At 36.1% G+C, this 17,202-nt stretch overlaps 1 protein-coding gene across 1 annotated transcript in view; it reads right to left on the bottom strand.

Annotated features, from left to right (window-relative positions):
* GRM1 (glutamate metabotropic receptor 1) overlaps nucleotides 1-17,202 on the bottom strand; it is a 468,268-nt gene that overhangs the window by 228,619 nt on the left and 222,447 nt on the right. The window lies entirely within an intron of this gene.

The raw sequence follows: 17,202 nt of genomic DNA, 5'->3' as shown, positions 1-17,202 counted from the left end.
GATGCCAAATGCTCCAAGACAACAAAGTGATGTATGAACTATGTAGTAGGACTTTTAAAAGAATTGTTTCTTAATTAAAACCAATTTTGTTATCCTTACCCTTCTGTCATATTGGAAAACTGGCATGGTTGAAGGTGAATTGGCCAGAGACATCAGAAGGAGGACTTCCCTGGAGATTACTGTACTGTGAGCACCTCACCACCTTACTGATCTCTAACTTAAACTAGTGAGAGAGCCTCAATGAAACTACAGGAAAGTTTCACATATATCCCCGGGTCTTGTTAGATACCATATCTGAGCTATTTAATAGGTAAAAGGCTGGAGCAGCCTGTGAAGGAGTTAAAACAAGAAGGTGGTACTCCCACTCATGATGAGTCAAAGACTCCTTGATTTCTGTGGACCAGATATTAGTTATGCAGAAGAGAAAACAGGCTAGATTTTCCTTAGGTCTTTCCAGAAGCACTACCTAGAGGGCTAAGAAGATCCTAGAAGGGAGAGATTGGAAGCAATGTCTCCAGATGCCCAGGATGATGAAGGAAACAAGCAACCAGTTTCCTTCAAATACAGAAGATGTATTTCCTGTGATGGAGCCCATGACAGTGCTCCAGAAATAAATACCAGCTTTGACCCCTGGTATTGTTCCAGAGTATTGATACTAACTCACCAGTATCAGTCAAATAAGACTGTTCTCATTCTGTTCTATTGTCTTTTCTCACCCTCTGCCTCCTGTCCTAAGCAGCAGTTGTTGGTGGAGGAGATATTTTTGGCAGAGGAAAAACCTGTCTAAACCCTCATCCAGTCATACTACAGATTCCTACCTTTGTTAGGCTTTTTGTAAGGGAAGGCAGAAGTGTTTAGCTTAATCAAAATTCAAAGTTGTTTATTATTGCCCTGGACTGGACATAATAATTACTGCACAGAGACTCTTTTGTAATGAGAAGTGAATGTGGGATTTTCTATTTTCTAAGTTATGAAACGTACCCTGAATGTCATGTGAGGGCAGAAGACAAATTAGCACCCTTACTGCAAGATTAAAGGGAGAATTGTAGGGAAAAATAAAGTTCCCTTATGATGGCACCCTCTGAGGTTTGCTCTTTGAACATAATGGCTATAAGCCTCTTCTGTCATTAGGAAGAGAAGCATAGGACTTATTTAGAAAGTTGTACTTAGCTCTTTTAAACATCAGTAAGATAATTTTGTCACTAAAATATGTTTTCAGCAGTCATTTGCTGCATTGTATTTTAACAAATAATAAATTTCACCATTTCAGCCAACCACCACCCCCACCTCTACTCTGATATTTCATTATTGACCAATCGTATTTAGTGAATATCTTTTAACTTCTTTGAGTAAAGCATTGGGAAAGTGTTATCTGTAACTAATAATTAGATGATTCAATATATATTTGTATTAACAATTTGTAATAGAATGGTTGAATTTTAGCTTTTGTGGGATGATGACATCACATCTAGGCCAACGAGGTTTCTATAGTAACACAGCTGGATTTCTGGCAGGCAGGCCCAAACTATTCATAAGTTATGAAGATATTAGGATTTTTTTCATCCTTGAAAATGGATCTGTCATAATGCTAGGAACCTACACTATATGCCTTGGCCCAAAGAATGTAGCTAAACTGAATCAGAACAAGAAACTATGGTCTTCATCATATTTAAAATGCTAAAAACTCACTTTTCTGTAGTTTAACATGAATCATAATGGACATCGATGGATAGATAGATAGATAACCAGAATGTGCATGCCATATACAAAGATTGTATATGTAAACCTAGAATCATAGTACATGGCATTGTGATTTCTTTTTTTTTTTTATTTTCTTATGTTTATTTTACTTTTGAGAGAAAGAGAGAGAGCGCGAGCACGAGTGGGAGAGGGGGAGAGAGATAGGGAGACACAGAATCTGAACCAGGATCCAGGATCTGAGCTGTCAGCACAGAGTCCAACGTGGGGCTCAAACTCACAAACCATGAGATCATGACCTGAGCAGAAGTCAGATGCTTAACCAACTGAGCCACCCAGGTGCCCCTCATTGTGATTTCTTTTTATGTGGTACTAAAACATACAGCAGAAAGAGGGTATTCCACTGGTGCTAAAGAGGGTGGTCCCAAGACAATGCTTTATCTTTCCACTGCAAGAATTATGTTTGTGCAAGTATATTTTAATGATATTCCTGACAAAAATAAAATTTTTCAAGTCTGCTGTATAGATGATTTTTTACTGTTTTCTTCAGTAAAAAACAGTTCCCTGCAATTGGCAGGAATGAAATTCTTTGTTCTTGGTTTCTCCAACATATGACCTGAGGCTAAAAGAACCAAGTTACAGCCTTCAACTGAAGTCTCTAAACCACTTACCTGTGGTTGGTCACAGTTTTAACTTACCTCTTCCTAATGCCAAGGATAATGTGCAGGAGCATCATTATGTCCTCCTGGCAGAGTGCTTTACAAGGAGGGAGGGGCTCTGTGGGGTCAAGGACAGAAACTATGGCCTTTGTTATGAAAATTGGAAGTGTTTCCTGACGCTGATTCTCTTTTCTCTTAGAAGTTACTTAGGTAAGGCTAGTGGAAGGGCAGAAGTAGTATAGGAGCCTATTGCTTAAGAATGTTTGTTTCTGGAGAATCGAATAGTACCAGTGAACTGTAGCTGCTACAGCTGGTTCAACCCTAATGAGACAATAGACAGATACAAAGCATTCCTGGGGTTCCTACACTGTTTAACCCTGCCCCTCAGAAAAGCCCAGCAAGCCTCTAGGTAGAAATAAAGTGCTTCTTCTGGTTTTTCCTATGTCCTCATCTTTTTCTGGATTCTAATACATGTAGCTCCCCCACCTGAAGTTTTCTTCACCAGCCTCAATACCCCCAGCCACTCTACTGTTTAGCTAACTCATTTTTCAGGTCTTGGTTAATGTTAATCTTTAAAGGAATTTATTATAAACCCTCTTGTTTTCTGTGATGGGGTAAACTTCATGTGTCAACCTGAATAGGCTATGAGGTGCCCAGATATTTGATGAAACATTATTTCTCTATGTCTGTGAAAATGTTTCTGAATGAGATGAACATTTAAAATGGTAAACTGAGTAAAGCAGATTGACCTCCCCAGTGTGGATAGGTTTCATCCAATTCACCGAAGTCTTAAATATATTTAAAAGGTTGAGTAGAAAGAATTGTCTCTATTTGTCTGTCTTCAAGATAAGATATTGGCCTTCCCTTGCCTTTGGACTTGGAGTCGGGTTGGAACTTAAGCCATCAGCTCTCCTGGTTCTCCAGCTTGCTAACTGTAGATCTTGGGATACAGTGTCCATAACTGCATGAACCAATTCCTCATAATAAAGAGAGAAAGAGAGAGAGAAGGAGAGAGGAATATAGACAGATATAGATATTGATAGATATAGATCATGTAGATAAAGATATAGATATAAATATAGAGATAGATAAATAGATAAAATGTGAAGCAAATAGCATCTATTGCCTATTATCAGGAGTAGAAGATCGAACAATTATGCCCACTGCATCTTGGTACCTGAGTCACCAAGGAAAACAAAACAGTCAAGCACTTCATGGAATAATGCTTTACTCTTATAGGGAGAGACAGAGCAAGATCAGCTTAAGTAATGGGCATTAGTTCCCCATGGCCAGTGGGTCCCTCCTGGCAGTACCCCCTTTGTACTGCAGCAGAAAGACCCTGTTTCCTCACCACAGAGGACAGATATAGTGGTGGGCTTGGCCAAGTGCCATATGACACATGCTTAAGCAGAACAAAGAAGTACATACTGAGTCTGAAACAGGAAAAGATAAGTGATAGGTCCAGCACTGGTTGTTGAGGACTCTTTATCTTTTTGAGAAGGAAGTGTTCCAGGCCCAAGGCTCATTCTCTAGTGGCTGAGAGAGTGTTGAGACTGCATGCATGAGACTGCCTATTGGTTATTGGTTTTATTTCCCTGGAAAACCCAGGGAATACATGTCTTACTTATAATGTATAAATATACACATTGCTTTTTAAAAGCTTGTAAATGTATTTTTCTATATTTAATGACTTTCTACTATTAGCTTGTAATGACACTACAGGACTTGATTTTTTAAAATTTAATTCCCTTTACACATCTTAGAATGTGTAAATAGAAATATATATTGCCCTTCAAAGCTGTCAGCTTAAGAGACTTCACAATAGTACATAATGTTTAAAGTATCTTTGCACTTTACCATCAGAATCAGAGTCAGAAGTAGAATTTAACCTCATGTTCTTTAATCTGTAAATATCCTCGTGTACTGCCCGATGTTACTCCCTCGTTTACACACCTGTTTTGTTCTGTAGATAGGGGGTCAGTACACGGGAGTCTCTGGGCCAAATCCAGCCCAGAGACAGTGCCTCTATGGCTTAATGCTAAGAATCATTTTTAAATGGTAGAACAAAATAAAGAAAAAAATTGCCATACATGAAAATTATACGAAATCAACTTTAAATGTCCTTAAATAGAATGGCATCGGAACACAATAACGCTTATTTGTCCACATATTGTCTATGACTGCGTTTACACTACAACAGAGTTGAGTAGTTGTAACAAAGATATCCATATAATCCACAAAGACCAAAATATTTAATATCTGGTGCTTTACAGAAGATGCTTGTTGACTTTACCCTCTGCTTTGAGTGGCTTTGGACTGTTTCCACAAATACATTCTTTCTCAAGTAGAAATCAAGTGGAACCTGTTAAAATGACATCAGCAACTCCCCCTTGCTTTTACAATACAATTCAGACTCCTACCTGGTTTCAGTGGCTTTTGTGAGGAGGTGGAGCCCCTTCCTACCTCTCTAAGGTCACCCCTCACCTCTCCTTCCCCTGCTCCTCTTGCCTCCTACCCCATGTACATGCTATTCCTTTTGCCTATGACATTCTGCACCTCATCCCAGCTCTGACTTGCCTGGCAATGTCTCTCATACTTCAGCTAACATCTTATGTGTCATTTTATCCAGATATCTTCTCCAAAACTGCAAGTCTAGGCTAAATGTCCCTCCCTTAAACTTGTCCTTCCCCTTTCCCAGAACTTTACAAGGACAGAAGTAGTATCTGCCTTATTCACCACTGTTCCCAGAATCTGCTATGTGGGAGGAACTCCATATATCAGAAAGAAAAAAGAAAAGAAGGATGTTGAGAGGAAGGAAAAAAGGAAAAAAAAATTATTTGTTTTAATGAAAATACTAAAAAAAATATTCAGTAGTTTCCGAATTGCTTCTAAAATAGTATAATGTATAGAATATAAATTGAAAAAAAAAAACAGAAAAAAACCCATAAAGCTAAACTTTTAGACAAAATATTGGAGCATATGTGCAGAGCAAGTAACACACGAACACAGGTATAGACTTTCAAGACTGAAGGTTTAGTGAAAAAAAAAGATTAAAAATAGCATACTCTGGTGATCTTTCTTTTAGCACATTAAAATTCAGCAGTGTGAAAAAGCTTATTAAAAATAAATTGATTTTTAGCATTGGACCTAGTATATACATTCCATTACTTATGTATCTCATTTCAGGTAGGAAACGCAAAATCAATTTGAATGACTTAATGATATAACTACGTATATCTATGGTGCTTTCCCTTCCTAATATGGCTATTTGAATTTTATTAGTTTCCGATCTCAGGATGATATTTAAATGTAACCAAATGTAAATGCAGTATCCATTATACATGGATATATGTAAGACACTTAAATATGGAGATAGATATATCTCCTATGTGATTCTTTCCTACATTCTTAAAATCCTCCCTGTCCATAATACTCCCCCTATGCACTCCTGCACATGTGTGCAGGTGCAAGTACACACAAGCACAAACATACACAAAACAACAACAAATTTCAAAAAAGAATTTACTCAAGTTTTAGCAAGGGATATGGAGAGGATTTGCAAATTTTTGGTTCTTTTATTCCCCCCCAAAAAATACCCTACCCTGCTATTAATTTGAATTCTTCTCCTCTTTAGATCATTGTTCATAATTTAGTTTTTGTAAGAAATATATTTACCCTCTATGTACATACATAAAATTGAGCATTTTACAAAACAATACTTAATCTTTACTATATGTTGTGCACTGATATGTTCTATTTTATTCTCTTCTGTTTATTTTTTTTTACGGCTGGCAACCATCCACTTATTGAGTCTATGCCCAATAATGGTACGTGACCTGTAGTTTGAAAACCACTGTTCCAGGTTGCCTTACAAACTGACCATTCCATCTCCTACTTCATTCATTATTTATTTTTCAGCATTGCTCTCTTCTTTGCATTAAACCTGTGTGTAAGTTTCACCTGAGACTCCAAAGTCTTGTCCTACCCACTGCTGGCTTTATCAAACCCTCTTCTCAACAAGGCTGGTCTCTTCCTATAAAGACTTTCTCCCACCAGCTGCTGTGAAGATTACATATTCTTTTTATCTTCACACACTTAAAATATTCCCATGGGCAGAAACTTTAGTTAATAAAATGCTCTCTACTTAAAAAAAAATTACTTCAAACTCATCCACCCAGATTCTGATTTGAATGCTACTTCTTAAGGCAGATGTATTTGATCATATCATTTCAAACTCTAAATGAGAAATGAGTGCAAAGAAAATTTAAAGCTTTTAAAAATAACCAAGGCTTGAGCAATCAAAAAAATTAGAGAAAAAAAAAGAAGTCTCAAAATCATTTCTAAAACATAATGTAATTTGGCTCTTGAAAGATGGAGAAATCAGACAAACCGTGGGTAGGTGGCTCCAAATCTTTCCACCGAAGAAATTAGAGAACAGATTTACTGTGATTGCAGCCATGATGTTGTCCTTATAACATTATTTCTAGAAAAATATAAGTTACAAACCATACTTGTGATTGGAAGCATGTCTCCTTTTCTGTTTCACTTGTATTTAAATAATGGATTTACCTGGTGAGTTTCCAGAAGCAGACACACAATATCTTAGCAAAAGGCAGGATGTTACATCTGGAATCAGAGATGCAAAGATGCTATTTTATGGCTGGTATACTTTACTACTTGTTTAATTAAAGCAGGATCTAGATCCTTTCAGGTTTATTCTTCTGATTTATTTATGTTTAATTCAGCAAGGAACTGATTTATTTATGTCTGTTCTTCTGATACTAACTGACTTTGTCAGAATCTTGCAAGCATATCACTGATTTATACATCATTTATGATTTCTCAGTTTCCTTAGTATAGTTAAAATTGCATTCATGAATCAATGGCAGGGCACTTGCTTCAGAGAACATCTTTATTCCAAATATTTTCAAAGTATTATTTTGCATTTGCAAATGACTTTGTGCCTCAAAATATTTTCACCCATACAAAAAAGAGTTTGTGTCCAGAATTACCTAGGAAGTCCATCCAGGGCACTGGAAGGGATAGGGAAGAAATGAACTAGATCTTATTCTCAAGCTTTTACTATCTAATCAAGACTAAAAATTGTGGCATCGACTCCAATCACTTGGGCCAGAAAAAAGTTTTCCATGACCACTGTGTCTATTCAGCATGTCACCACCACAGTGAGAAATGGTTTAGTTTTGGCGGGCAAAGGCTCAGGTTGTGAAGCCATCCTCCCTCCACACCCTGGCTGGGACCTTCACAAATTACTAAACTTTCTAAGCCTGGTAGTTTTTCTACCTCTAAAATGGAGATGATAATGGTGCCTACTCATGGGGTTATCATGATGATAAATAGGATCTGTATCACAAAGAAATAAGATATAAAATACTTGGCAAAATATATATGATGAAAGAATTTTGTCACATTGCAGTATTACAGGACAGCTCATCTATTACAATACAGCTTCTCTGCCTTACAAAATCTATTCTTCCTTAAAGATTCAGCTTTAAAGTTGCCTTCTCTGGGAAGGCTTCACAATGAAAATATCCCTCTATATATCCGATGCTCCCAAAATATATTTTACTTGCATCTATTAGTACTTTCATTTTGTGTTATAATTACTGGGAATCTGTCTATCTCTTCATGTAGATTGTAGGCTTCTTAAAAATAGATGCCATGATATAGTTAGTGTTACACTTCCATGCTCTACTACAGCCCTTGGCACACAGCAGGTACTTATACTCCTCCCCTGACTGAATAAATGAATGACTGTTGTTGCATGAGCTGTCCCTTACTCTAAATGTTATGAGAACACAATAAATATTAGTGACTTTTCATGACAGGCCATGTTGTTATTTAGTTGCTCAGATGAGTGTCTTAAAATATTAGTAACTGAGAGCTCTTTTGCACCTGTACTAATGCTTATGAATCATGATTTTATCTGTAAGCAAAACAATGTGATCAGTTGAAAAGGATGCATTAAATCTTGTTTATGAAGCACTGTGTCACAATACCAACATGTTTCTGAAGTCTGAAAATTGGATGATCTGAGTCTTCCTGGTATTATGACAAAAATGAAATGCAGGCATTAACTAATCATCAGATGGATAAAAATGAAGAACTCGTAATTGTTCATTTTTAGTTGGAAGGAGTATGAAGTTAACTATAATACCGAAAGAAGCCGTCATATCACATTAGCCAACTCATTTTAAATTCAAATATTTGTCAAAGAAGAATCATCCCGATGTATCAAAGTCTTTAAGACAACGATTCTGAACAGAATGCTCCAAAGAAATTTTGAGTAATAAAGTCAACGTACCAACTGAAACTACTGCTTTCTGGGTGACAAATTTGGCAACGAACAAGCTACCATGTAATAGCCACACTGCAGAGATTTTCAACAAGAACATTTGCAACAGTTAACTTATTCTAGTAGGTATCCTGTTGTCAGTGAATGAGAGGTTTTCCTTACTTTGCTTTCTCCTCTCTTACTTTTCTGCCCCATGGTTTATTTGTACACTTTAAATATAAGAACCTATATCACTACGTAGTTACATGTACTTGCACTTCCACGAGACTCCTTAGTCTTACTCATTTTTTTTATAAGCAGTGCCTAGCACAGTACCTACTATATAATAACAGCTCCTCAATAAATTACCATTATCCACATATTTTAAGTTGCCAACACAAATCTTCTCTAGCTTTATAATGCTATAGGATCTGGGAAAATACCTTAGGAACCAAATCTGAATGGACTACATGACTGGGTACCATGTTGCTCAGAAAACTGGAGGCCAACATACGTTGGTCTAAGCAACTACGTGCTTAGTTGGGGAAGGTTTCTTAGTTGGGGAAGGTTTCTTAATTCCACTGCTAATGGAATGTTCCGTAACAATTTCTTGACTTCTAACTGGACTTAAGTGTGTGAAGCAACTCGTGAGAGCACGGTCACTCTGCTATGAATGCTTTGTGGCATAGAGGAACAATTTCTTCCATGTGAAATGCTATACCTTCAAGCCATACTTCCCATTAGTCCTAGTTTCTTTTACACTGTTAAATTGTACAGCTGGCTCTAATAAACTTCCCTAAGAGAGCTAGTCAGCTGAAGAATATCTTTTCACTGGAGGCCAGGGAAGAGTGAACTTTAGATCAAGCTGTTGACATGGCAACAAAAGCTTTCACACCATTCAAAAGAAAATGACAATGTAGACCAGATGATTTTAAGTGGTATTTTTGAGACAGAAATGTTTAATACTATCCTCAAAGTAGCAGCCTACTATGTTTTTCTGCCACTAAATTATCCACTCCAGGTTCATAAACAACTAGGTATAAGTTTATTAAAATTTAAATGTAAAAAGAAAGAAAATTAAATCTTAATGGTGGTAGGTATATTCCTGATTTTCAGTCTCTAGAATTAGTTGTTTACTTAAAAAAAAGAAGGCAATTTTAAGCCACAATAGTAGTACATTTTTCATATGAACAAATCTAATACATAATGGAGTAAGATTTACACAATAACTTAGAATAAGCTATTATTAGAATAACTTTTTCATAACATATAGTCTCACTAGGACATGTAAGCTTATTGTTTTAAACTGGGAGGGTACATATTTTAAGAATATCAGTAATAGTGGCTGTCATTTATTTAATAAAGACCATTGCTTACAGGAAAAGCATCCTAATAAGACCTCGGAGTAAGGGCACAAAATTTGGATAACTCTACATACAACATCATTTACATATATTTGTTGCTTATTTGAAAAATAAATTTAGTGAGGAGAAGGCACTTGTAAATTTGTATAATATGCAGTATGAAGGAGAAAAAGAATAGAAAAAGGGGGATAAAAATAGTTGAAAAAAAAAGATGGGGGCCAAAAAGAGAAGATATAAGAAGAGAAATCCTGACATCAACAGAAAAAAAATAAATATTTGCTTCATTGCCCTAGAACTGGCTGTCATTAAAGGAAGAGAACAAATTAGAAGGCTCTGAGATCCATTTATGCTCTTAAAAACTAAATTGAAATTATAAATAGTCATGATCTCATTTAGGTTGGCCTTCTGGAAAAACAGACAACGAGATAAAGGCAGAAATGGTGGTTTGAGTGAACATTACAGAAAACAAGAACAATTCAGGAATAACAAAGCTTCAGCAGCTCTGTCAAATAGGGGCACCATCATAAAAGGGGACAAATTCATTCTAAGCTGTAACTCTGAACTAGCACAGGCAGAATATCCTTTCCAGAGTAAGACAGATCACAAGCTGCCACCATGATGTGCCCCCAGCCTCAGTGCCTGTCTTCTACGATCTCACCCAATCCTGTCCCTATTTGTCATGAATGCCATGTTCTTAGTTGCCTCTCTCCTGCTCTTCTCTCAGACTAGAAATTTTCCCCTGAACCCTGTTCATTTCTCTCCCCGGGGAAGTCCTACCTATTCTTCAAAAACAAGATCTAATTCCACTCTTTCTGAACACTTCTACATATTCCAAAATACTTATTCCTTTATTCTTCTAAAGCACTTTGGACATGACTCCATTAAATTATTCATATACTGCATCACAATTATTTTTTTTACTAGCCTTCCTTCACCCCACTACTTAATGGAGAGTTCTCTGTGGGCAGTGACCACATCTTTGTCTCTGAACTCAATACACGGCTGTTAACAAAAGAAAGGATTGAACAAAGTTTGTATCAAATTCCAGCAATACCAAACTATGCAGTCTTTGGTGAATGCCTAGAAATAACACCATCGATGTAATGTCAGTGTGCAGCCTGTGCAACTGGATGTGGACCAAGGTCCAGCCAGCGTCCCCTGCCTGCCTGTATACATCAGCCACAACCTGAGCAGTGTCCGAAACAGACTCTATTATCACCTCAACACCAACGTCCTCCTACTTCTACTCCTCGAATCTCTACCTCAGGGAATGGTACCACCATCCACTATTCGATAGTCATAATCCCTTCCTCTTCTTCAGTCCCCACATCCAGTTAGTGACCCAGTCCTGTAGGATCATTATCTTCAAACCCACCACTTCCCTCCAAGATCATTTCCACTACCCTGTCGTAGACACTCATCATAACCTCCCTGAATCATTGCAATTGTTTCCACTCGATCTTACTTTTTATAGTTATTTTAAAATGCATATTTTACGATTTATATCTCCATATTGCCACCTTCTCAAGCAGGTCTTTCCTGACAACCTTACCTAAAATAGGCACCTCCCATCATTCTCCATCACAGCAATTCTTTGGTTTCTTTCATGGCACTTAGAATAGTATGTAATTATTTTATTTATAAATGTATTGTTTGTTATCTCTTTCCCTTCTCTGTCAGACCCATGATGGCTTAGATCATATCAAGCTTATTTAGCACTATGTCCTTTGCATATAGCAAGGATATTATACTAGAAGTTAATAAATATTCATTTAACTAATTATTTAATTAATCACTATCTACTATAGTCTAAGCAATGAGCTATTCAGTTGGATGTTGAACACAACAGTGTCCAAAATAGAAACAAACATCCCTACTCTCACTGAATTTGCAGAGTCCCCTTCTCTAATCCATTGTCCATATTACATCTAGAGAGACTTTTTCCAAAATACTCCTTCCTATATTACTTCTAACTCTCTGATGGCTTTTGACTTCCCGTAAGTGAAGTTCAAAATTCATTAACATAACTAAGTAGGACTTCCAAAATCTAGGGTTTACTTACTTCCTCAGTCTCAACTCTGGACATTTAAACATTCTCATTTGATTTGAATTCTGTGCTTCAACCTGATAAATGTTCTCTGTGAATCCATAGCCCACCATGAGCTCTCTCACCTATTAGCCTTTGTGCAAGTATTTCCTCTTTTCCTGCTCTGTCCAACATGCCCTAAATCTGGCGCACGTCAGTTAAGGTATTAGTTTGTTCAGGAAGAGTTTAAGGAGCAACTTCCTGGTCTCCCTGCTACATCTTCCCATAATACATTTTACTTCTTTCATCTTAGCACCAATCACCCTGAACTTAATGTATAATTAAGCCCTGTGAGGCTGTTTCCTTTACTTTTGTGGCCTTTATACCACAGCATCTGGTGTCAAGTCTAGTACACAGTAGAAATTCAGTAAATGTCAACAATTAGAAATAATTCTCCAATTAGGAATAGGAGGCTAAGTTAATGAATGAGTACGTGAAGGAACAGATATTAGCTAGAAGTATATGTTCCCCATACATAGCTGTAAATTCAAGTTAGTTGCTGTAAAGAAGAGATTTCCAATCTAGGATGTGTATACCTAAAGAGAAGAGTTTTTGGTCTTTGAACTGAGCTTTGAGAGTCTAGCTTAAGAAATTAACCACCATGTATTCAACATGATTTGTGAAAAAAATCCCTCCCTTGCTGTAGCAGCAAATAATTAGTTCATTGAAAAAACAGTTTACTCCATTAGAACTGGAAAGAAGACGGGGAAGGAAAAGAAGTTAAGCCCATCCCCTTCCCCCCAAAAGATCAGAGCTAGTGCTGAGATTTATAGGCGTGAAGCATTAATAAGACTGGTTTAGGTAATTCAGAGATTGTCCCCAAATGGAAAAACCCAGGTCACACACTAATTTATTTATTCTGAGCTACACTGCAAATTAGAAGGCAATGCTGAAGCATCTTCAAAATTGTGATTTTTGGAAAAGCACAGATAAGTTATTTTTGATTCAAGCAATTAATGAATATTAATTCTTTGTTTTCTGAATGGATCTGTTGCACATTGACATCCTGTGATTGACTTTTAATATGTGAACACAGCTAGGCCACAGTCCTCAGTTACTGGGTGAAACCCTAATCTAGGTGTTACTATGAAGGTATTTTGTTGATGTGATTAAAGTGTTTAATCAGTTGATTTCAAGTAAGGAAATTATCCTAGATGATTAGGTAAGCCTGATTCCATTAGTTAAAAAGTCTTAAAGCAGTGCTGAGACTTCCTTGAAGAAGAAGATATTCTGCCTGTGGACAGAATGTAGCTGAGAACTCCAGTCTGCCCTCCCAGATGGCCTGCCCTAAGGATTCTGGACTTGCCTAGTCAACCCCCATAAGTGCATAGCCAGTTGCTTGCAATGAAGCTTTTTAATGTTTACACCCTAATGGTCCTGTTTCTCTAGTTGAGCCCTGATTGATATACTCATTGTCCTTTGGGTTGGTGACTAAGGAATTTCCTCAGAACCAGGCTGGTCAGTGGAATATAAAAATGAAATTGGAAAAAAAAAAAAAAAAAACGTTTAATTAACATTTAGGAAAGGTTTAAAAACAAACACTCTTGTTCATTTTTTATTGTCTGTCATTTTTTATTATCTGAATTATTAGCTCATAGAAGGCTAAGTATAGTCATGGACTTTTGAAAGATATAATTTAGAATGTTTGATGAAAGTGTGTTGATGTTTTTTAAATAAAAATTTAATGGATTCTGTTCTAAGCACTTGATACACCAGTCAGCAATTAAACTGACTCCTAAGTGGATCTCATGGTGTAAAAAAAAAAGTCTCTCGATAATCAAATTGCTTTTATTTGATTATAATTCTAACCCCAATTAAGTGACCAGACTGCTCCTATCTAGGAGATCCAAGAAAATTTTCATTTACTAAATTTTTTTCTTTCATCTTTAAATAAAAATTGTCCATCTGCTATAGCAAGTGGTTAAAGAAAAAGAAAAAGAAAAAAGTACTTTACTTTGTTTTCTTTCTATCATCAGAGACCTGTTAGTCTTTTCAAGTTTCACTAGAGACACACAGGTCACCAAATTCTAATGACCAAATGTCATAACTGTTAAGTCCTTCCAAGAATGGGGATAAAAACTCTCCAGACCAAATACAAACTCAGTAGTCATTACTTTCCAAGAACTCTAGTGATGCTTGGATTTTGAAAAATGCTATATAGCGAGTTAAACGAAATGTTTTTTCTCCTTATAACTCAAATATAAAGTAACACTGGCAGAAGTTGAATGAGTCAATGGAGCAGAAAGCAGGGCAAGACTGGTGTGAGTAGGTTATAATTACTTTATATTGAGAAGTTCTCTCTGAAAGAATCACATCAGAAGGGTGGTGTATGAAACAGGCACTCTTTTTTACCCCATATGCTTCATTTATTGTGAGGTTCAAAAGCTTTTTTCCCATTCCTGGTATGAATCTCCATTCTTTAGTACACACGTGCCTACATGTGCACCACAGGAGCGAGAAACACAGTTCTCAATGCCAAGCAAGCAACCCCTGCATTTGGTGGATTGTTGCACTGCCCTGAAATGGGTCTCTTTTATTTGCATAGATCTATTCACAGTAAAGAATTGATAAGTGAATAAGCCCCTTTTCGAATACTTGCCCTGGTATGGTAGGGGAATGTATGAGGTAGGAGGTGAGCTCAGGATGGATAGTAAAAGGATGTTAACTTCTACAATAGTGCCATGGTCAGTTCTCCCTACACCCCTCCCTTTTCCTCCCACCTCAAACCCCCTCTCTGTCGGTGACACACCTACCCATATCCAGCCACTTTCTGGCATTATAGGAACAAAAGAGCAGCGGTTTCCCTGCCAGCTCTGGTTCCACCACTGAATCATCTTGTGTTACTACAGTGTGGTAGGCAAAGAAAGCTTAGGATATAGAGTCAGTGTTATTATTATTATCATCATTATAATCTTATAGTATCTTGCAGTGTATCTCCTTCGTACTGTGTTAAGAATTTCACATTTATTTTCTAGTTTAATACTATAGTAACATCACAGATTAGGGTTATTATTCCTCCTATTTCATAGATTTCATAGAACTATGAGAACATAGAGTCCAGGGACATTTAGAAGCTGTGAAATTCTGGACCAATTACAAAGCTTCCGTGACTTGATTTTCTCCCTTTTACCCCTTTAGGACTTGCTTCTAATTCTAATCTCCTTCTTTTCCATTTCCTTCCCCAACATTCCAACTCAATTTTCTCTGAGTCACTGAAAAATTCTTAACATAGAAAAGCTAGGAGCACCTCCATGATATTACAACTGAAAATGTTTATAATTCTACCCTAATCTTTCAGCTCAAAATAACAGCACCTTCCAAAAACACAAATGGTTGTTCTTTGCATATAATCACATTGTGCAAAATGGCAATGTTCCATTCCTCAAGATTCCCTTCTGTTTAAAACACTATTGTAATATCACTATATATCTTAAGGTCAACTAGACCCACAAAACTGAAATCTTTATTTCAACATTTATCTTCCCAACATTTCTGTCCCCTACCTTCTAACATTCTAACAAAATGTTTTGAGAGTATCTACTACCCATCAGTATCACTAGGCTGAAGTGAATCATAGAATCCAAATTAATAATACAAATTGGATTTATAACATAAATGAACAAAATCCTAATGAACTGATGATACTCACATGTCAATGGTAATGCTTCAGACATTCTTAACATCCTCCTTCCATGAATGAAATATACCCTTGCATCCCAAATCATCATTCTACTTTCTACAACCTGCCTCTAAGTCATTTTCCATGAACCCTTTACAGCTATGGTTTTTTCTGTGTTTTGTTTTGTTTTGTTGTTGTTTTGTTCTTTTTTGTTTATTTGGTTTCTGTTTGTTTGTTTGTTTGTTTGTTTGTTTCTGAAACCCTATAGAGTAGAACTGAATTGTATCTTAAAAGCCTGGAGCCATGGACTCACCCTTTTATGTGATGTTCCATTTCTTTATTCTGTGAAATCACATTTAAAGTACAAAGAAGTGAATGAAGTCAGAATAGAAAAAGTTAGCAAATTTTACCAACCTTCACCTACTTAATCAAAAATGTCCCAGATCTTTAAACCATTTTGGGACCAAGTTAATTGCACTCTCTAGGACAAATCATCCCAGGTAGATGATTTTCTATTCTTGCCTTTCTGACTCTTAACCTAAAATTTGGAGCATTTGCTCAATTTTCTAAAAATTAACTGCAACATGGTCACAGAAAACAGCATAGGATTTGGAGCTAATGGATTCATATTTGAACTCTGGTTATCCCACTTTCAAGCTTCATACTCTTGGGCAAATGACATAATTTGAGTCTCTATTTTTTGTCTATAGTATTAATAATATGTAATATGTGGGGTTGTTTTCAGGATTAATTAAAGTAATCAAAATAAGATTGTCCTATAAATTATAAAGAAATTCAAAGGTAACAAAGTGACAAAGTTTACCTTAAGATTTTCACCCATTGATGATACTTTCATATCATTATAGAATCTTGCAAAATTTCATTTAGTCAAGGTATCTTGGGTTTTTGCTTGTAATCTCTGGCAATTATAAAAATTCAAGCAGGAAAACTAAACTGAGAGCTGGAGACTTCAAAATTCAACACAAAATGAATAACTATGATTGACAAATACTGGCAGTCATTTATCTTTCTTCTAGGGAGAAATATATAATATAATATAATATAATATAATATAATATAATATAATATAATATAGTATAATATAATACAGTATAATATAATATAACAACATAACATAATATGTTTATGTGTATATGAAATAGATGCTATTTTTATTAACAAAGTAGACAAAAAAGAAAGGCAACATAGGTACAGGATATTGGTCTTGTTAACATTGTTTCTCTATGTGAATAACAAATGTTCCCTGTTTATGAGTGACTTAAAATGGTGAAAAGCTCATTCCATTAAGTTAACATCTTACACTACTTTTAGTGCATATAACAAATATATTTTATTTTTAATACAAAAAGTGTGTACAATTTTTCAATAGAAACTCTTTCTCTGTTCACTTTAATGAAAGTTGAAAATATTTGCGGAATATCAGTTTGGAAATAGGTCACATTATTAGCCTTCCTGGGTTACCA

Source organism: Panthera leo, chromosome B2 (genome assembly GCF_018350215.1).
Source record: "Panthera leo isolate Ple1 chromosome B2, P.leo_Ple1_pat1.1, whole genome shotgun sequence".
Taxonomy (NCBI): Eukaryota; Metazoa; Chordata; class Mammalia; order Carnivora; family Felidae; genus Panthera; species Panthera leo.
Note: the sequence above shows the minus strand (reverse complement) of the source record. Positions and strands in the feature narration are given on the sequence as shown.